The sequence below is a fragment of the Patiria miniata genome, unplaced genomic scaffold (genome assembly GCF_015706575.1).
Source record: "Patiria miniata isolate m_02_andy unplaced genomic scaffold, ASM1570657v1 HiC_scaffold_7, whole genome shotgun sequence".
Lineage (NCBI taxonomy): Eukaryota > Metazoa > Echinodermata > Asteroidea > Valvatida > Asterinidae > Patiria > Patiria miniata.
The window spans coordinates 6727042-6749810 of NW_024037074.1; the positions used below are offsets into that span (position 1 = coordinate 6727042).

The following is a 22769-nucleotide window of genomic DNA, read 5'->3' on the forward strand; positions in this document are numbered from 1 at the left end:
ACCTCTTTCCAGATAGCTAAAGTTTTAGTATCCAAAGGTAACGGTAAATAATGATTAATTTAAAATATTTTAAGTATATAAATGTAGTCTACTTCAAACCTACCCTTCAAATAATAATTTTCAACAAAATCTTTTAAATTACGTAATTTATAACTGGCCCTATTTTTACATTACTTCGCTGGTTGTCTGAAACTAACGGAACATGCATTATCAATGAAAATGTCCGTTGCGGGTACCAGGTAAAATACGGAACAGCTAGCAGCCGAAAATCATCATTTCTATTTTCTGCAGCGATAGAGTGAGAGCTAATGAAACGTGCGTGCGATGTGAACGCTGAGCAGACGAGACCGATTGTGCACGAACCAATGTACTGACAGCGTAAACAGTGAAGTCAAAAGTTCACTGCAAAAGCAAAACATTGGTAAGTATTTGTCGTTGTAAATCACTTTTTAATTTTGTTCAAATAGTAATGAACTTGAACATGTTGAAGTAAAACAAACTCTCAATATTCGACAATAATATTTGGTATGGAAGTTTGGGGGAAAAAGTTTGTTAAAAATTTGGTTTGACATGTTGGTCAATCAACTTCAAACTGGACATGAAATAAATGATGGGAATTACTTTGTTTTTGAATAAACTTGAAAAAATAAAAGACAGGTAAGCTACATTTGCAAATATGTCAGTGTCTAAAATGCAGTCATGCTTGTATAATTATATGATAATGTGTTTTCACGGTAACAAAATGTGCCATCTTGCCAACTGGGCAATTTTACACGATCATCACTGGTCATCACTGGAAAACTTTGTCCAAGTCATCATGTGGTCATTCCAAAATGCGTCCGTGTCTAGCATAGCAACACGTGTTCTTTTTGCCCTGTGAACAAGATGGCGCATATTACCGTGAAACCATTGTCGTGGTTCACGTATTTACTGACTAAATAAAGTGTAAACTCTGCATCCAAACTGATGACAAGTCACAAGTGAGTGACACACAGTCAGACAGTGACACATGCAGACATGTTTGTGTTATTTATTTGAAAACAGTTCATAAGCCCTTTCTTTTGGCATTCAAAAATTTTGAATTTGTTAATACGATGGATGCCAATTCCCAGATATATAGAAAGAAAAGTCATGCTTAATTCAAATAACTTTTACTTTAACACAAACTGACAAAATTATTCTGGCGAGTTTGTATAGAGTACATTCTGCCTCCATGGAAAGTGCAACCAGCATGACCAGTGGCAGTGAATAACCAGCATCATTTTAGCAGCATTTTCAAGCTTTCATTCAAGCTACAAAGTTGTATGCTACATATTATTTTGGAATTGTTTGCATGACTCATAATTTACTTGGTAGGGTATAGTATTAGGCCAATGAAAAAAACATTTTTTTTCGGCAATATTTAACCAAAACAGCCCGAAAATAGTTTCCCTTCTTGTTTTGTTCAAAAGGAACAATGATGATAGATTTTCCAAGACGACAGATGGATTTGTCCATTTTCTCAACTCTTTTGCTAATACTTTTGTGTCCAAAGGAGCTTTCACCCAAATTCTGCTGCATTTTAACTTGCATACATTTTGCTGGAAACAAATTAAACCCTAACTATCTAGGCCTTTTTGCTAGGATGTAGCCTCAATCCTGCAAAATCCTCCAATTGGCCTCAAGGAAAAATAGCATAGCCTCAATCATGCAAATTCCTCCATTATTTTTTGAATGTGGTCCATGGAGGGGAATCCTGCAAAATCCTGCGGCAGTGACTGTCAATACTGGTATGTTGAGGCTTGGCCAGTGACATCCTGGAGCAGTACAGAGGTTTCCAAGCATAATCCAGGCCTATATTTATGCATGGCTGAGCAAAAACAACACAATATCCGGCCCAAGACCTTGACAAAGTGGATTTTACGAAATCAGTACCGCACTTTTGCCATGTAACCTCAATCCTCCAAATTCCTCCACTTTGGCAAAGAGGATTTTGAAGGATTCAGGGCGGTTAGGGAAGACAAAATAAAATGCAAATGTGTGATTAAAAAAGATACAGAGGCGGGCGGGAAAAAGGAAGTGGGTGGGGACAAGAAACTGGTTTAGTTTTTTACTTGGCCTAAAACTAGAAGCATTGTAGGGCCTACATATATACATGTACCTGTAACCTTAACCTTCCTCAATCCTCCAAAGTCCTCCAGGCGGTTTTTGGAGGATTTTGGAGCAATTGAGGCTGAATGCAACATACCGGTACAATTTTGGAGGATTGAAGGTACATGGACATTCAGTATTGGATGATTTTGGAGGATTGAGACTGAATGGTGTCTGAAGAAGAGAAATTTAGAGATTTGAGGCTGAATTCCTTTTGAGAGGCAGGGCTGTTTGAAGGACTGAGGTAGTGGGTATCCTTGACACAATTGCAAAATTTTGGAGGATTTTGGAGGATATGAGGATGGTTCCTAGCAAAAAGGGCCTAGGGGGTTAGGGCTAAAAGTTCTTCAAGATGTGACTTCGTGGCAAAACTTTTATCAGCCTACAGGGCACAAACATTTGCAGTCTAATCCAAGGCAGTTTAATACTGCTGAAATATGAGCTTATAAAATTCAAATTTAAGAGTTTGTCTACAGATTGTTGTGCTTTTTCACTTAAATATCAAGATGCACCAGTCTTTTGAACCAGTAAATGGTACAACAGAGACTGGGTACCATATAGGTAGGCGTAAACATTAGGCCTACACTTATTGTGTTATGTCATGGAGAAATGATTCTACTGCATAAAAGTGTTTATGTACAGTCACATTATGTTCAAGATGTACATGTATGTAACCCATGTAGTAGAACCTTATGAATGCTATATTAAAACTACATGTACCGGTATGATCAAATGCTAAACACAAAAATATTGTTTCAGCCTTCATCGTCCCTTGGGAGGTACATTGTACATGTTCCCTTACTTTTCGTGTAAAATTCAAGTCACAGGGTCTTGCCCGGTTTATCTTTCATGTTTGAAGTCATTCACTTCATGATCACAAACAGTGAATGTACTGGTACATGTATGTTTGACGAACAATAGAAGTAGATTCTTCCATTCCTTTTTTACCAAGCTTGTATCCCTAATTTCTGTTTGTGTCAACTGTTCCTTCACTGGTAATACTTCTGTATAAATATGAATAAAATTTACACCTACACGTATGTAAGAATAATCCACACTAAAAACAGTTTTATCCAAAAGGTGTTAAATATGCATGAACACCTCCCTGGAAGATTACAGTTTAATCCCAATAAAGATGACTACAGACCTTGTGATGCATTGTAATCCCCTGATGAGTATATTTCCCAACAAGGCTCAAGCTCAAATTACTGCTGACCAGAAAACGAAAAATGAAAGCAAAGATTGCTTGTTATTTGGTAAATAATTTGAGAACCAGTCTAAAAAGAAGTTTAATCACACGGCATTCCGACAAGTTGCAGGCTGTTTTGACACAAATTGTTCCTGTTCTCAGAAAATGTTTGTGTTCTGTTGAAGTTTTGTAAAGTTGGACATACCGGTACACATTTATTTAAAAAAAAATAATAATAATACAAAATTTAATAAAAATGGATAGTCATGATAATGAGGGAAACATACAGTGTAGTGCCCTTTAGAACAACCAAAAATAAACACCCAGTCAAATCGTGTACTTAATATAGATTTATGATACATTCTGCAAATCATTTTTAGATAATAAAAACAGACTTGGACTAAAATATGTACCAGGGTGGCATATAAATCTTGACCTTTACAGAATTAACCCAAAGATTGCCACAGGTTTTTTTAGGGGAAAAACATTCTTTCTGCTGCATATTGAGGAGTTAAAACTGATTTTTCAGTTTCATCATTACTCACGTTACATTTTTGATGTACTTTTGAGTTTCCTTGGGCTGTAATTACCTTACTGAAAAGGTTTAATAACTGTTATCCCCATGGTAAATAGAGTAGACCTAGACGTACCTAAGCACCAAAGATGACATGCAGAAAAATGTGTTATGTATGATATTAAACAAGACGCACAAAATCAGTTACTCACGTTACATTTTCGTAACGTGAGTAACTTTACATTCTTTTTCATACCATGTGATTTGTATAACACCCAATAATCATAATGGTGAGTAAGATACTGTAATAACAAGATCGGAACAAAATAAGCAACAAACATGTAAATGTACACGGGTATGAGGAGAACGTGTACGCACACACCCACATACATTTGTGAAATTCTGGATTATATCTTTTGACAAAATCATCAAAAAATATTTACTATAAAAATACCAGTCCTCTGTAGTAACAAGGATTTCCCAATTGGTTTGTTTTTTTAAATTAATTAAAAGAGGCTTTATCTTGTACAAGTATAATAACATGTACCTGGGTAATACACTGAAGAGAATATGTAGCACAATACATGTCCTTTTTTATCTTGAAATTTAATTATTTTGGCTGATACAGGCCAAATCCTGCAATGGCCTTCATATCCTCGGTGTGCCGTATATCCAGCATCTGTAATTAAAAGTCAAGTTATGGACGTGCATTAAATAAGGGCCGTGCCGACGGCTCTCTGACGTCAACATGAACAGTATGTATTAAGCAAATGATAGGATAGATTAAATTCTGCCTTTTGAATAAAAAAAAAATGGGCAGAAATAACTGGTTGTACATGTACATGGGACTCATGCTGCCTACAGCCAGTGCGTTTGACCTATTTTATATGCACATTATTTCCAGTGTATATGTATTGATTTTAGTTGTTTTTCACCGTCCTTGCTTCAGCCAAAAAACAAAAAAAATGGTGCACAGAAGCGGCAGCGCGTACCCCCTTATTTCAGGCTGTCTTGCTAATAAATTGAAACTGTATCACATTTCCATACAGAATATTCCTCTTCTATCAACCGCCATCGGCCATTTTGAGAATGAAAGTGGCTGCATGTAGTATTGAGATTACATCAGTATTAATACAAGTATATTTGAGCAATTAAATAAAACAATAAAATTGCAAGCAGGTTAATGTCATTCATTTTGGTTGATAGTCTGTAATTTTATTTAAGCGCTGAATGCATCTGTTCGCCTGATCGCTAAAAAATACGACCTCAATCCAACCTGCTTGAAAAAAAAAAAAAACTAACCAGAATAATAAGCTTTTTAGTGCAAAGCTAAAATCAACTTTGGTTACATAACACCTGATAATGCACTCTATTGAATTAATCATCGAGCAAATGTTTGGGGCCACTCAGAAAGAAGGCTGTTTAGCCTTTTTTTCCCCAGTAAGTCTGTGGGAGACTCATTGTCCAGTTACAATGTCTACCGCTGTTGTCATAGTAATTCTCTGTGTATATATTGATCTGTGGGACAATAGGTGCGAGAGGGTGGCAGAGTAAGGGCTTAGTAATACCCATAAACCAAATGCTGTTGATTGGTGGATACATTGGATCCTGGTTGGTTTTTTTTATTGAGTATGCAAATTTGTAACCAATATGCACAAGGGCATTGTGACATAACTGTGTATTGCAATATGCCATGGAAACTCAGCTTATTTGGGCAAAGAATGAGACTGTGTAATGTGTGTGTGCACAGTCAATGCATTTCTTATGTACTGGTTGGGAGTGTGTCGTACAGTTGGAAAGTGGCCAGATGTGTTTATGGATTTTTGGAATTTAAATACCCAGTAAGTAGAAAAGCAACACTGAATGGTTGGATGAATGGAAGTTGGACCATCCCCTCATCTGACATACCGGTACTGTACATGTATGTAACGTGTCTAACTTGAACTTTAAAGCTTTTGCCAATGAGCACAGTTTTTAGCGCTATAATATGAATGCACAAACTGCAATTCTTACTACAGTACTTAAATTTGTGCTAATTTCAAAGAACTTCCCAAAAAATAATCTTAAAGGGAATGTACATCATTGGCTTTTGCTGTAATTTTCAGAAATGAACTATTTGAGGGGTTAGTATAATAGATCAATATTGTTACACTGACATGTTTGAAGTTTTGTCTTCGAAAATGCTGGAAAAACCAAGAAAAACAAAAATGCTCAAGTAGTCTGATTCCCTGACTCCAGTAAATATAAAATGGATCAATTTATAGATATGCCAGAAAATTGTAAGGTAATGGAACCAGTCTAGCTGGCCTGCACCCGTTCATGAACATGTAACCAATATCAAACAACATTTTGACTGAAAACAATTGTAAATTTGGAGCAGTAGTTGAAAAATAGTTAGGTTTTTCCAACGGTGGTCGGCCGACCACCATTGGAAATGTATACAAAAATGCCATTTTCTTGAAAATGACTTCACACCAGGTGCCATAATTTTACAGGATGCTTTAGACTGTCATTTACCAACATCCTAATAAGGTATTTCGTAAAATCTTGGTAGTTTGTTTTTCGATGTTTGCAAATGTTGTATATTCCCTTTAAGGAGGTCCAAATTGATTGACAAACTACTTGAAATTCAGTGCGTTAATCACACACTAGTATACCTCAGAATTACTGTAGCATTACATTATGTCATTGTCTACTTGTACAGGAATGACACATTAATGTGTGAGTATACGCCAGCGGAGGTTTCTGCACAATATAGAAAGATGATGATGCTATTTGTGCGTTCTTCATTTTGTGCTCGTTAAAAAGTGCATCTGGGCACCTTCAGCTTAAGTAGCATTTTGGTATGATCCGTCCTAAACCATTAGTGGCTAAGATAGGTTTGCACTTGTCTTTCATGACTCGCTGGAAATAATTGAAAAGTTTTCCAATAAAATATGGGGAGAATTTTTTTTTTTTACATTTCTAGTGCTTTTTTCTTATTTCCCTTCAATGTTTTTCTTAGAAAACAAAGGAAAACATGGAAGGTGTTTTAATATTTTTTTTTTAGAGTACAATTGTTTGTAGTGTAATTTAATGCATGAAACTAATCAAACTTTTCCTGTAAATCATTCTTGGAACAGTGAAATTACAGTTTTTGGTTTAAATGACATTTTTAATAGTCCATTATTATTATTTGAATGCAATATTGTTTTTTTTTCCGAGTTAGACCATAAAAAACTTTCAGTTTGAAGTATTTTTGCTGTGCACATTTTTTTTTCTTACATTGAAAGAAGTGAAATAAATGCCCTCTAGAGCTGTAAAGGTGAAAAAAATGGGTTGGAACTCTCTGATATTCGCATGGGCAGGCTATTCTTGAACCAAGAAGGCCACTGGCGAGTGAATACGGTTAAAATCGGAGACCGTGGAACAAATTGGGAGACGTTCCAGTTGTTTTCTTTAGTCTGTGTCACACCAAAAATGTAAGGTTTACTGTTTTATAAGGTTGGTTTCTAATATCTGGTTCCCAAAATCCCAAACCGAATAGTGGAATTCCAACAAAATTTTATAAAAATCCAGATAATTATCCCACCAGAGACCACTACAATTTACGTCAGACAACTCACCTTGAGAGAAAATGCATGGCTCAGAGCTCAGAAGATATGTCACTTTTTTTAAGTACTAAAGCATTTTCAGTTAATTACTCATCTTTTGTGGCCTTATTATAGTGGCACAAAGAAATTACCTTGCATCTCAAAACACATGGAATTTTTTTCGCCTTTGCACTGCACTGTAAGCTGCTCATTTAGGTTATTTTCTTAAGCCCGCCAAGCATGACTAATGACTGTGGCTATTTTTATTCCAAATTGGCACCTTGGTTGAAATAACTCCAGCGGCTTGGGAGGGATTTTAATGTGGATTCCTTCAAGTTTGGCTCCCTTGTGACGCCTCTGATTGAAATTTAAATTACTCAATAAAAACGCAACGATGGAACGAGGGGGAAAGGCTCTAAAATCCTCCCAAGATCCGGGGAATATCACCCAAGAGACCCACTAGCGATTTTCTGTTGGCCCCACACCCCCTGCGCCTCCAAACCATGCCGTATTGATTCGGGATAAAATTTTGATTTCTTGTCGGTGTGCTTCTGCGCTTCACTGGTCCGGGGCTGTTTATGCTTCCTTGGGAGGGGATTTTCGGGGGGGGGGGGGGGGGGGGGGGAATGGGGGGGGGGGATGAGGGGGCAGATCCACCGCCCTTGTTTTTTCAGGAAGGGAAATTAACATCGTGTGCATCAGATATTTCTGATCCTATGATGGCCCAGTGGAATTTAGCGCCTGAATTTCGCTGTTGTAGTGAAGCAACACTTCACGGTTTGATCTGTGGGAGACTGAAAGTGTTATCCTTATTTTGAGTGGTTTAGGTGTTACAAGGATTGTCAAGTCAATTGGTTTCGTCATCTACAGAATACAGATTTAAATAGTTCCAATGACCCAAGCCTCTCGGATACTTAAGATCCCACCAGAAGATTTTGGAGGAATTTGTAGGGTTGATGCTTCTTGAAGTTGCCACATCCATGTCCTTCACTTTATGCACACATTCAGGATGTTTTCTGCAAACTGGAGGATTTCGGAGAGCTCAGGAAGATTCCTTGCAAAAAAAGTGCCTTTTGGTTCAGTGTTTGTGAATCATTTTTTCAATGTGTGTTACAGTAAAAAACCTTTTGTAGGCATATTGTAAGAACTCACGTAAAGGTACATCTGCACACAATACGTATTTTATGTTTTCTACGTACAGTGTACATGTATCAAAAAAGTATTCCGTCTGCCTCTTTTGTTCCCTACAGTTGCCATGTGTCATGCACTTTAACATTAATGACCGGTTTTCGGGAAAACTTCCATTGTGTGTTAATATCACTTTGTCATGCTAAACCAGTGGCAATCATTAAAAAAGTGCTTCATAATGGGGGGGGGGAGTTACTAAACAGTTTGTTTTGTGAATAACCGGTTGACTCACACAACCAGTAGTTAAAGCTTGTTATGGCTCTCTAATGCAAACTCGATATGACATGCCCATCATTTCATATTTCAACCACAGCAAGAAATTGAAAATTACATATGTCCAGGGTCTGCTTAAAGGGCCCATGCACTGAAAAATGCACCTTTTTGTCCCATTTAACCTTATTTTCAATTTTCGTTTTGCCATTTTCAAGGGTACCGGTATTTTGGTGCCTTTGTGGTTTTCATGCCATCGCGAATTTCACCCTATTCATGAGCAAAACTGTGATGTCATTCCGGGCAGAAACCTCAATGTTACAGCTATTTCAGCACAAAAAGTTGCTAGAATTTTGGATACTATGCTGTCATTAATTTTCATTCTTCAGTGATTTGTTGTGTCAGTACATGGCAATTTTAAAAGCCAGTGAGCAACTCTTTCTCACAAATGTTTTCAATGAGCAAATTTTGGGTTCAAAATTTGAACAGAAAACCCCTAAACTGATCAGTGTCTTTCTGAAATAACATCAGAGCAACATTGCCCTCAGTTGCCCAGGCCAGAAAAGCATGGACATTTTTAAATCTTTAAATAGAAGTGCTCTTTTCAATAAAATGAACCAAAAAGGAATATCAAATAGTTTTCAAACATTTATGAGGATTAAGTTGCACAAAAATCTGTTCCTGAGAAAAATTCATTGCATGGACCCTTTAAAGGGTATGTGTATAACGTACTCATTTCCCCGACTAGATATAAACTTACGTACCGGTACATATGTAAATCATATTTATATTCTCCATAATTAGTGTACATTACATTGTAAACTTCCAGACATACATGTATACACCGTAGATAACAAAGTAATTTTAAAGTGGAACTGAAAATTGTAAACAATATTTTTTTGATACTAAAAGTGACTTTTTATTTGATGAGACTGTTTTCACAAATTTGATGTTTTACTATAGATATGCCTAACGGAATCAGGCTCATTTCACCTGTAATTATTATCGTCTGCAGTCCCAACATCACGTAAATGGTTAATTACAGCACACCGATGCAGGCTCCATGACGTAAACACCACTCCCTACCCAATAAATAACTAATTTAAGGGAGTTTGGTTTATGCATGCGATATTTAACAATGTCAGCGCACGGTGAGTCCATTAAAAAACACCAGCCAGACTGTAATTACAGGAAACACATTACAATGCTGGCTGTGCCGAGGGAAAGAATGGGGGGATGAGGGGCAAAAAAAAGCACGCCAAATGCAAATAATGCACCGAGTTACCCAATAAACTGTAATCTGCACGCCGGCTGATGTTACTTAATAAAAATCCATACATCACGCCCCAAAGAGCTGGCTAATTTGCATCTGAGATGGTGATGAAAAATTAGACCATAAGGACGTGTATTTTCTCTCTCTTTCTTCTCTGTTTGTCTCTGTGCTTGGGCTCGTATTCATGGCCAGCCGATGAGTATCAGGAGTGATTTATCACATATTGGCTTTGTTTCAGTCTCTTCCAATTCTCCTTTGAATACCCAAGGTAATGTACAAGTAACGGCTTAGTCATGAACACATACAGGACATGTATATTTTATGCAATTTTTTTCTTCCCCCGAGTGCAGTAGTTTGAGTTATTTTGCATGGTAATTGTGTTTGGATAATTGTAATGTGATAGTGGATCGCTGTACATTGTAAGTTGCGTGAGCGCAGGCCTGTGTCTGTGATCGCAATACTTGATATTTTACATTCAGACACGCAAAGGTCAAAAATGAATACGTACATTGTTGTACTCCGTTTCTGTTTAAATGTGGAAAGCTGCTGAAAGATTTTGTATCTTTCTTCACAATTTTGGAAGTGATACAATCTTAACACAAGAGTGTTAACGTGGGGAGGCACTTGCATACATCCATGCAACTTTCTTCAGCAGTGCAATCTTCTAATACCATGGTTAACTCTTGCTAAAACAGAAATGCATTAACCATACTTTGGCAGCTTAACAAGCATATTTTTAAAGATGCAACCAAGATCGCGACTGCAGTGTCTTTAAAAATCCCTGCCTGTACACATCAATTCAAGATGTCTTGACGTTAGGCCAGAAATGCCGAATGGGAAGGGGGGAAGGATCAACGGGAAGGGATGACATCATTGCTTTGTATACCCTTCCCCTAGTCTCGACTCCCCCCTCCCCTCCCCCCCCCCTTACCTGTCAGACACAATCATATTCTATTGTGTCAGTTTCCTGTGACACTGGTGCTATTCATTCAGGCCCCTGGGGAATGGCCTTTGCTAACCAGGCAGGCCTAGTTTCTCACCAAATTAGGACATGACATGACTGGAAGACTAGTGGTCAGTGGATATGGTGCTGTGCTTGCTAGAATGGATTCAAGCTCGGAACTTGTATACCTTAGGCCCAAAAAAAAGTCTCCTGTTTCTGGTATGGAGCTTGCCCAAAAAGTGGTGCGGCGACGCGGCTTTTTTTTTTTTTTTACCTGATTGTTTTTGCTTCAAATGTCGGCTGATGACTGCAAATGGTGCCCGACTAAACTTAGTGCAAATATATGGGAGTCCAGAGAGGCCACATAAAGCTTATTCTCGACCATAACCCAATCTAAAAACACATTAAAATTGTGCAGCAGCAGGATTCCAGTCAAACCAGTGAGTTTGGCGGTTTTGAGACATCATCTTTCATTGGAAAAAAAACTTTTTCATTTTGCCGGCGCGCATGGCTACGGCGACGCGCGCGCATACCAGAAACCGGAGACTTTTTTTTTTGGCCTTAGGGCTAGTAGTGTTCTGTGCCACATCCACCCATTGAAAAGTTTGCTTATAAAAACTTTTTTAAAACTTTTGCCATAGGTTGACTGGTTGTGAAAACATTTACTTACCAGTAAATGTACAGTACATGTTTTCCTTTTTCACATAAGTTACTACAGTATGTGTGCTTTCAAGTGAAAATTCACTTCCACCAACTGAAACTTGGGATAGTGCCATTGTAGAGAGAAATTCAATCAATCAAGTAGATTGGGTTTCCATTCTAGTTTCCACTAGATTGATCATTTTCTGAGTATTTTAATCTAAAATGAGAGTGATTTTATACTCTATAAGTTATCTAGTCCCAAGTTTCATTCAAGATTTGGATATTAAAACGTTACCATTCAGAAGGCCTACTACCCAGAATAAAAACAAAATTCAATTGAAAAGAAAAAAAAAAGCACCAGAAACTGAGAAAAGACAAGTTATTTTTTCCCCTGCATAGATTTCTGCACCTGCCTTAACACATATATTTTCAAAATTAAAGTCAGCAAATGATTACTGAAATGTTTAGTGAAAAAAAAAAGGTATTGAAACACTTTTTTAACCAATCCGGTTGTATAATATAAAAATCAAAATAGTTGTCGATTGATGAAGTGTATTTTCTTGGAAGCTACGGTATTGCGTAGTAATTGAACTAGTTCTTTGTTCCTGGGATCTTTCATTAAAAGATTTTGGAAAATGTTTCTGTACTATTACTAACCGAGAAAACAAAATTAAACCAATTCAGATTTTTTTTAAGTCCTTTTTCTTTTGGTGGGTTTAATTTTATTAAAGTTCAGTAAGAGATGTATTTTTATTATTTCTACAGAATATTAGTACCCATTTATCACCGATGATAAACATTGCGTGATAAACACCACTTAGATAATCGCCACACCGACTGCTTAATAAAGTTGAATTAGAACAAAGTTCATTTTTTTTCCCTATCACAAATCTTTCCCTGATTTTTGGAGCACTGTGTAATGAGACCTTTGATGGTGTGCATGTGTTCACTACACGTCAACCTATTGATTCAGCGTTCACCCTGTCTGTTTGCCATGTGCATGTTGTTACATAATCACACAAATTTAAGGGTTCCTACGCAAGATTTTCCGCCCATTGTTCTGTTGCCTCGGTGATGGACAAGTATTTGCTGGTGTTTTCTTCTTTCAGGGTTGGTGTTTCAGGAAAACTATTGTTGCTTAATGTGGACAAAGTCTTGCGCCTTTTATGTACATAAACATGTACACTATAGACTGTACATGTACATGTACATGCATGTACATGTACATGTACATTATGTGTACTTGTGCAGTGTACTTAAAGGTACATTTGTAAACATCAAAAAACAAAACTACCAAATTATTATGAAATACCGGTACCTTACTTGACTGTAAGTGAATTATATTCTCTTAAAGCATCCTGTGAAATCATGGCACCTGTAATGCTGTAATTTTCAAGAAAACTGGAATTATATTTCCAACTATGGTCAGCCGACCATCGTTAGAAAAAAAAACTTTTTTTCAAATACTGCCCCCAAATTACCAAATTTAGTTAGTCCACATTTTGTTTGCTATCAGTTACACATCTGTGAATGGGTGCAAGCCAGCTAGTCTGGTTTTCTTGCCTGACAATTCCGCGAAGTCTATAAATTGTCTGAAGTAGGGTCAGGTAACCAAACTACAAGAACAACATTTTTTTCTTGGTTTTCCAGCATCTATGAACAGAAAACTTTAAAACAGGTCAATGTAACAATATTTGCTATAAAATACTAACCCTTAAATCCATCCATTTCTGAAAATTACAGCAAAAGCAAATGTTGTATGTTACCTTTAATTATAGGCTTTCATTCATTTGCAGTACTCAGAATTCCCTTGTATAAAAGAAAATTTAAAATAAGTGCGGTACATCGCACTTGTACATACATGTATCATCCAGTACACATATATCAGTTTTATAGCAACTGATTTTGTTTTGGTCTGTAATGTTTACAGGAAGTGGGTAAAAACAAAACATGAAGTTGGAACTTTTCAGAGAAAATTTTAACGTTGCCCAATGGGAACTGAAAAATCACAAAAGCAACTCATAACCACATCATAGATAAACAGTCATTACCTAGTCAGATAATTTTTCTGAAAGTTTAGACAAGCTTCAAGTTAAAGCGGGAAAAACAATTAACCATTTATTTATTTATAAAAATTGTGGGAAAACCGTTTATGTAATTTCTAAAAATTGCTCAAAATAGTGCAGTCACTTTTAGTTTTATAAAATATATATTTGATAACTAAAAATATTTTTTTTGTGTAAAAAAAAGGAAGAGTTTTGAAACTATACAAAAAACAGTCAAAAATTTCTTCCACTCCCCCTGCAATGCATTTGAATACAGACAAATAAAAACCAATCAGATCACATGAATTTGTGTGAAAACTATGACTAGTCAAATTCCGTCAGACAAAAGAGGTAACATTGTACATGTAGGTACAGCTAGCATATCAATCCCCTCCAGTCAAAGCACGGCTATAAGGGACTTTTTAACAGTTAAAAACAGTCACTTTTATCAGCCAGAGAGAGAGGGCTAAAATGGAATCTTAATTTCTGGTTCGCTGATTTGAACTTTGAGCTAACAAACAGTTTGTAACTAATCCTTTGCAAATTAGACCCATCCGGATTTTCATTGTTAACCTCTACTCCAATGTTCAGCTGTTATTTAACATTCAGCTCAATACGAACACAAAAGAACGCGTCAGTTTTTTATGTTCGCCCTTCGGGTAAACAAATCTAAACAGTAACCATGGTAGTTGGAACAGATAATATGACTGCCTAGTAACCGACCCCCGACTGACTGCACGAAGCCCCACTTTTGACAGGTTTATTTTAAGACGGATTATAATTAGAATGCTTTCACGTCATCCAGCCAGCAGATTCAATGGGGGAATAGATGCCCTTGTATAAAATCAGCTAACTGCATCACTGTTGAAGAATGTGCTCAGTCAGGGAGGATTCTTTTGGCAATGTTATTTCCTGGAATTTTGTTATTATTTTTTTTTTGGTCAGGTATGTCAATTTGTTTTCTAAATCCGTACAAATGTAGCCATAATTCATATAAATTATTCTACTCAGTATGTGCGATTCATGTGTTGTTTCACATAATGTACACGTATACATTATAAAATGTCAATTTTTAGGTGTGCATTTTTCAGTACTGCATTACTTCTAACACTCATCTGGATACTGATTATATTGATTTTTGTTACAACTGCATCTGCCATTCTAGAGTAGAAAATGGATCTAGATCAATCAACGGTGTACATTTAATTTTTGTTTTCCATTCATTGATTCGCTCCGAAACATACAAGCAAAATGTACTGGTGGGAAAGTACATTAATTACATCATTCGTTCCCATGACAACCGTGCATTTTGGTTCGCAAAAGGTGCTTCAGCTTTTTGCATTATGCAGGTATTAATTACATACATTTTGCAACAAAATACCGTAATTTGGTTGTGTACAAATAACTATTGAACAAATTATGACCCAAAAGACCATTATCATGTTGCGGCCATCTTGATATTTTTCCCCATTCTAATCAGCGTAACCAAGGCGCGGTTGGAAGGAGAAACAGTCTGGTTCTTTTTTGCACAAAAACATTATCATTCAGTGCTGTTATTGGATACAGGGAACATGATTGACATGGTGGCAGCATGATAAAGGTATTTAATAGTTTTGCCAGGTTGTAAAACTACCAGGAAATGGCACATTTTAAGTGGAAGGCAAGGCCAAATAATGTTTGGGAAAATCCCAAGAAAAAAAGGAAGGTGTCTAAATAAAAAGTGCATAAGATTTTTCAGACTTTTGTCTGAAATCAGACCTGTTACATGTAAATCTGAGAAAAAGACATGACCAGTTTGGAAAGAATTGCATTTTTGAGACCTTTCATCCAATATTTAGACCTTTTTTTGGAATTGAAAACCTCATCCCTAAGAATATCAAATTTGATTTTTGTTCTTAATGTTTGATTATGATTCATTTTTTTGGCTTTGTGTCACGTACATGTGTATTCCCTGCTCACTTAACAGTTTTTTTTATGTACGCATATATTTTTCAGTGAAACTCATTTTTCAACTCTGGCATTTAAATGTTAACCCCCAAAAAACCTGATAACAGAAATGGTTAGTCGTTTGTACACACCTGTCATTCAAATCCTTGCCCTGTCATGCAAACCCCAACTCGGTTCATTATTCTCTTAAATTGTTGACTTTGGATTCCGAAATTTTATCACCCCCACAACAAAAAAAGTTGTCCGAAAAATCACCCAAAAACACCCCCTGCGTGTGTCTGCTTTTGCCCTCACTGACACTGCTTTTCAACCTTTGAACAAGACATGGATATTTCTTTACAAAGCAACACAAGGATTTTTCCTTTTTATACATTGTGTAGGGTAAAAAAAAATCACCCAGGTGCTGTGACGGTACAGTGTACCCTTAGCATTAGGGGGTTGCCATGGAGTTGCTTAGAACAGTGTTGCCATAGTACTGGGAATAAACAAAGCCCAAAAGCTGAAATGATCTGAAAAGAAAGAATCCCGTGTACCCGACTCAACGGTACTTTTGTTGTTAATTGTATAGGCAAGGGGACTGGTTCCGGACCTGTTGTGTGCATTAAATCATTTGCACATTGTATGAAATCACATTTCTGGCGTTTTTGACCTGGATGGATCTGTTTTTAAAATTAATTTGAATTCAAGTTAAAAAGAAATTCTGTGTTCAACTTGATAAAATTGAAAAGAAATTGAACAGTGTATCGATGTGTTCTATGATTTCTATAAATTTGCATTTCTTTACAATGAAAATTGACCAAGTGCTGCCTACATTTGTATCTACATGCATATAAAGTACAACTTTGGATGTTCACGTGTACATGTACATTTATGGGTATTGTACCCTCCTATGCAAGCATACATTCTGTGCCAAGTAATCCTTTTAGTCAAAATTAATCAAGTGACTGTTTTCAACAGTTAAGAATTCTCAGCCTGTACATAAAGCAGGATTGACTAGCTGGGACTATGTAACTTGATACAGCTTTGCTTTGACTGTGGGTAATTGATAAGCAAGCTGTGCCTCGACTTGCTAAGTGCTTTGTCTGTTCATGGTCTTTTGGCTGAGTTTGACTAGTCATAGTGCTTGCTTGACATGATCTGACTGCTGGTGACTAGCCTGTGATAAAAGTATAGCAGGGGAGTGGATGGAAATTTTGACAGTCTTTGACTTTGTTTTTGACAGTCCGTTCCATCTTATAATAGTCTTTGACTGTTTAAATAGCAGGAGGGTTAGTGCATTTGGGTTGATGCATAGCATCACATGTCCTCATTTGATCTTTCCTTTGTACATGTACAGTATTTTACATTTTGTCACTCACATGATTACAAAATGATATAGCTTTAATTTGTCTTAAAGGGAATGTACATCATTGGCTTTTGCTGTAATTTTCAGAAATGAACTATTTGAGGGGTTAGTGTAAGGCCAAAAAAAAGAATAGGTGAAGTTAGAGCAGTAGTTGAAAATAGTTAGGTTTTTCCAACGGTGGTCGGCCGACCACCGTTGGAAATTTATACAAAAATACCATTTTCTTGAAAATGACTTCACACCAGGTGCCATGATATTACAGGATGCTTTAGACTGTCATTTACCAACATCCTAGTATTTTTAGTAAGGTATTTCATAAAATCTCGGTAATTTTATTTTTCGATGTTTGCAAATGTTGTATATTCCCTTTAAAAGTGAGGTTAATATGTCTTTTTCTATCCATTGACTCTGATTGGGTAATGATACTGAATCAGTTAGATACAAACGTCTGGGCAATAGTTGTACAATATTGCCCTGATCTCAGTCATTCCCTCACTCATTGTGTTTTTTCCTCCCCACTCTAGAAAGACAAAGTAATTTTTTTTTCTTGCATTATGGAGACCAGGATGTTGTGAATTAAATGTGTAATTTGCCACCGGGAAAATACCAGAAATTGTCAATTTGGCGAGTGAGTTTTACCTGGTGTAATGATTAACCTCGCTGAAGGTCTGTTTTTGCTGTGACTACAAGCAAAATGGGTAACCCAAACTGACCCGGAGTCTTCCCGGATTTTACAACAATGCATTTTAAGTATTTTCCTTACATTCAGACAGGATATTGCGTTTTCCACAAAAGAATTATGTGAAATCAGCGGTTCACTTACACACACTATCATTGTAGAGGCTAAAAGTCATTGCTACATTGTACATGGTTTCATGACAGACTTTATGTCTGGGATATAGGAAAACTATGTCAAAATGCTTCCATTTCCTTTTTTGTCATTGTCATTTAAATATAAGAGTAATTTGTCAAGAGGGCATTTATTTTTATTATCAAAACCTTTGGACATTAATTGTTATATATATATGATGACTGGCAGTAGAGGCTAAAAGTCATTGCTACATGAAGTTTCAGGACAGACTTTGTCTGGGATAGGAAAACTACGTCAAAATGCTTCCATTTCTTTTTGTTATTGTTATTTAAATATAAGAGTAATTTGTCAAGAGGGCATTTATTTTTATTATCAAAACCTTTGGACATTAATTGTTATACATTGTATATGATGACAGTGCAGTGAGACATTGGTTTCAAACAAATCTGCAGTATTGAAGTAAGAATTAAGTCACTGCAAGAAAAGCGCAAAATAAAATTGACTTGCTGACTGCATTTCTGAGCATACAGACAAAGATGTCCACATATTTTTTGCTTTTTTTCAACGATCTAATAGTTCATATAAATTTATGTAAAAGGGGGAAAAACAAACCATTAAAATCAATGCCAGGTTCATTAGTAGCCTTGACTTCAGGCTACATCAACATGTGCCAAGAACCTTACTTCATCAAGGAAAGAACCTTGAGTAAGTTGAGTTGAGACAAGGCTAGGGTTCAATTTCAAAAACAACAAAAGGTTACAGTAACCCTTTTCAACCCTCCTTCCCCAAAATTCGTACGCAGACACAACCAAATTTGATGACAAGCCAGCAGATTATAGGGACCTGCCCTACCCTCCTCAAGGAAGTCTCCATTATAGAAAAATCAGTCTTATAGTTCCTGGGCAACTTGGTTATTATTTCTAAATTCTTAAAGAGGTTTACAATTTTGGGCTGGAAAGACTTGATTGGATCTCCTTCCTCACAGGAAGTGGCCATTGCTTTGCGATTGTTTTACACGTGATGCGTGTACAACAATGAGATGATTATTAATCAGTGTCGTGTACGGGTCACAGGGAAATTGATTCCATACTCTGGGGTGGGTTGTGAAAAATGGATAAGTTCCCCTCATCCTTTCCTCCCATTCCTTGTCCTCAATTCTCTCAAATTCCTTCCTGACAATGTGGCTAAATGCTGTACGAATACACTCTCACAGTTATAGTCCTGGACAATAATATTATGTACATCACAGTACATGTACCGGTACATCCGTGTAAGCTTGTTGTTCTTACAATGTATTGCCAAAGGGATAAGGAGCTGGTTCCATTGTCTTACATGAGAAGGGTCAAATTCCTTCACTTACAAAGAATGCACCTCGATAAGTCAAAAAGTCTTGATAAGTCAAAATCTGTTAAGTCAAAAACCCTTCTAACTCAAAGTAAAAACCTATTCCCGTCAATCATTGTTGAATAGAAAATCCATTGGACAACTCAAAACTCTGCTTAACTCAAAATTTGAGCCAATCTCCCTGAGTTTTGACTTATCGAGATTCCACTGTATGTAAAAATGCAGTAAATAGTCAGAAATAGTCTGATGTCCAACCTTAATATCACTGTCAGGTATCAATGTTTGTAAACACAACAAAGGTCCAAATCTGAGTGAGAGATACTGAGGCTGTGCTCAGACTTCAAGTCTTGGGTATACCGTCAGGACGTTGAAGGGAGGCAGGTCCATCCTCCCCTTGCCCGCCCCTCTCCTCACCTCGGCAGACTGGAGAGAACAAACCAGGAAACTTGGGGGAATATTGCACCTAATGAACAACTTCCCCTCTGAGTCAGACGTACTCTGTATCGTCTCCCGAAGAAAGCTCGCCAGTCCTGGGCAAGCTTCATTGTGCTTTGTATTGTCGTAGGCCAACAAGCGTACTCGACTTTCAATCTTGCACCTGTATTGTTCATGTAGCGACATTTTGTTGTGGTTTTGTGTCAGTTGACTTGGTGACATCTTCTTGTTAACTGCGTCAGTTGGTCCAGGGATTTGTGAAGGTTGGTACACGTGTTTTTTGCAGGTGGACTGTGGGTTGGGGTTATATTTGTAAGTTGACAAACTGTAATTGTTCTGTGTGTTGATGACTGTGTTTGTACCTTGCGGCACTAGGCCTTATGTGAAATCATGTGTAGATGTACTGACATGTATTGCTTTCAGATTGTTTATTTGTGCATTAGACCCTGTACATCCCAAAACTGCCCCTTGTAATGCTTTAACTTACAAAAGCAGCACTCCATGGTTTATTTCATCAGTGAATATATACAATGTAATACAATGTAGTACACTGTACTACCAATGTAGTACACTGTACCAATGTAGTACACTGTACCAATGTAGTACACTGTACAGGTACTACTACTCATTGGTTGAATTGCTTACATGAATTGTGTTTTGACTTTATTTTCCTTTCCATTTTTTTTCTCCAAACATGAAATTTTCAACACAATGTGCATGTACATACACATGAACATGTACACGTACTAAATGTATGCATACATGTACCGGTACATGTACATGTACAATTTTTAGAACTCCCCATTATGCAATGATTTATTGAACAATATTACATCAGTCAGTGGCCAGTCAGGAAGTAATCCATGTGTACTGGATTCTCCGAGTTTGGTTAATTTTGGTACAAAATACAAGCGATGTGGCACTGGAATTTCGCTCATTTCAACATTTGTCCCATAATGTATTGATATCATGTGATTGATCTTTTTCCCTTGCTTGAAATAAAGGAGAAAAATGTATTAGACGAATCTACATGTAAGTAGTGATTAACCCAGATTCTGATCTGGAAACTTTTTTTTAATCACAAAAGTGAGTTTTCCCCCTCAAACGAAGCCCAGTCTTGCAATCAGTAACCTTACACCTCAATATTGGCAATCAATGGAGCCCTGGTTGCGCCCCTTGCCTGGTCCATTTCCATAGCCCCAGCCCCCCTAGTCTTACACCCCTCTCCAGTTGCAGCAGGAACAGTCAGAGGATAGTCCCCGCATCAATAAGCAATCCCAGGAAAAACACTCTTAAAAAGTCCGTAGATAAAACACCCCTGAGCAACTTTCAAAACGTCAATGTTTTATCCAAGAGGAACCCAGTTCCAGTTTCTAGTATTTTTTCCCCCCACATTGTTGAAGTTTAAAAGAATTATTTATACAACACAAAATTGTTGGTGGTCCGTTGCAGTTTATTGAAGTAGACTTTGGACACGCAAGTTTGGCTTAGAGCTTAAAAATACAAAATGACCAAATCAGTGATAAAGCTGTTAAGCACATGAAAATAAAAAAAGAACCATTGTATGCATATTTCGTCATTTTATTGGTTTTGCACAAAATCTTCCTGTATTAGCATGTACACACAGAACGGAATGTCGTAAATCTAGACGATTGGAGATAACAAATGTTAAGTATGTAGATGTATGTGTTCATGGACATGTAGTGTACATATTGGTACTGTACACTGATTTGCCTATTCGCTTAAGAAAAAACATGACTGTGAACGTAAAGATGGAAATTTTCTCAAGGAATACATATAAATAAATTTGCAACCAAAAAGGTCACATACAGTCTCCAAATTAGTTTTTAAGTCCGCCCGTTCACAGTGTGAAGGTATCACAGTAGTACAAAATGTCGAAAGGCACACGTAATTTGATTATAAAGTTCTCGAGAAATTACCAAATTTAAGTGTCCGTGAAAATTTGATTTTGCTTTCGGTTGATTTCCAGCGCATATGCTGGGAAAACACTTTGTACACGTACATGTACGTATGTTTGTCTCACAGAAAATAATGAACAAAATGAAATACCGTACTTCATTACTCATGTTAATATGCAAATGTAATAAAACCCTCACTATTAAATCAATGCCACCACAGGAAATTAATCCGAAGATGTGTAGCTATTCCACTCTATTTTTTTCTGCGGAAAAAAAAATCTATACTTGTTTTTTTTTAGGGATGCATTTGCTTGAAGCAGTGATCATATGAGATAACACACTTCATTTACTGCACAGAACTCTTCCCTTATTTAGAACAAGGACTTGACACAATCAGCTGAAGATCTGTGGAAATAAAAAAATAAAAATTGTGACGGCGCAACGTTGATGTTTACAGGCCCAATTGACCTTAATTTGGGATGGATATTTTTGTATTAAATGACAGATAAAAAAGCGATTCAAAATTCAAAAAAAAGTCTAATATGTTTAAAAATCTTCAAATTTCTTTCTTAGTGTACACGTGTTTTTCATTAAATTACTTCAATTTCAAGATGACAAATAAATTGCATAGTCACTTAGTTTTTCCACAAAGAAATTATAATTTATTTTTAGTGCAAGAGAGTCCTCTGCCACTGTTTGACATGTTTTATTTTTAGCACAATTTACAGTATTGATGTTTTAATTAATAAAAACTCTCCGTACGTGTAGATGTGGATGACAGTTACAGTGTACCCTGATTATTGATTTCTCAATTTGTTAGGATCTAAAATGGCATCATGGGAAAACTGTACCCTGGCATAAAATAGAGTTGAAAAAAATGAACCAGGAATGTACATACATGTACGTGTGTACATGATGAAAATGTAGACTTATACATATACATGTATGTACATGTACATGTACATGTACCTACAATGTACATTGGTGCATACATGTACATGATGTGCATGTACATGTATACATGTTCATCTGTACATTCCACATGTGCATGTACCTGTACAGTAACAAAATGTACTATTTGCTGTTGTACAATTTACAACAAACATGTATCATTTTCAGTACACACCTGCATTTCCAGTCAGTGTACAATGCACAAAATCTATCAAAATACTTCTTTTACAAAAAAGTATGTTTATACAGTAACAATATTGAAGGCCGAATAAATAAAAAAGACCCAGAATGCAGAAATGATCACTGGACTG

The 22769-nt window shown here is 36.6% G+C and overlaps 1 protein-coding gene across 3 annotated transcripts in view; it reads left to right on the forward strand.

Moving 5' to 3' along the window:
* Positions 1-232: 232 nt before the first annotated feature.
* LOC119744375 (zinc finger protein castor homolog 1-like) overlaps positions 233-22769 on the forward strand; it is a 68604-nt gene continuing 46067 nt past the window's right edge. For 2 of the 3 annotated variants that reach the window (XM_038220274.1, XM_038220276.1), the window contains exon 1: positions 233-421. The gene's annotated coding sequence lies outside the window, so the exon portion shown is untranslated. Of the gene's footprint in view, positions 422-5531; positions 5755-22769 lie in introns of those variants that run through there. The other variant, XM_038220275.1, reaches the window with a different exon arrangement.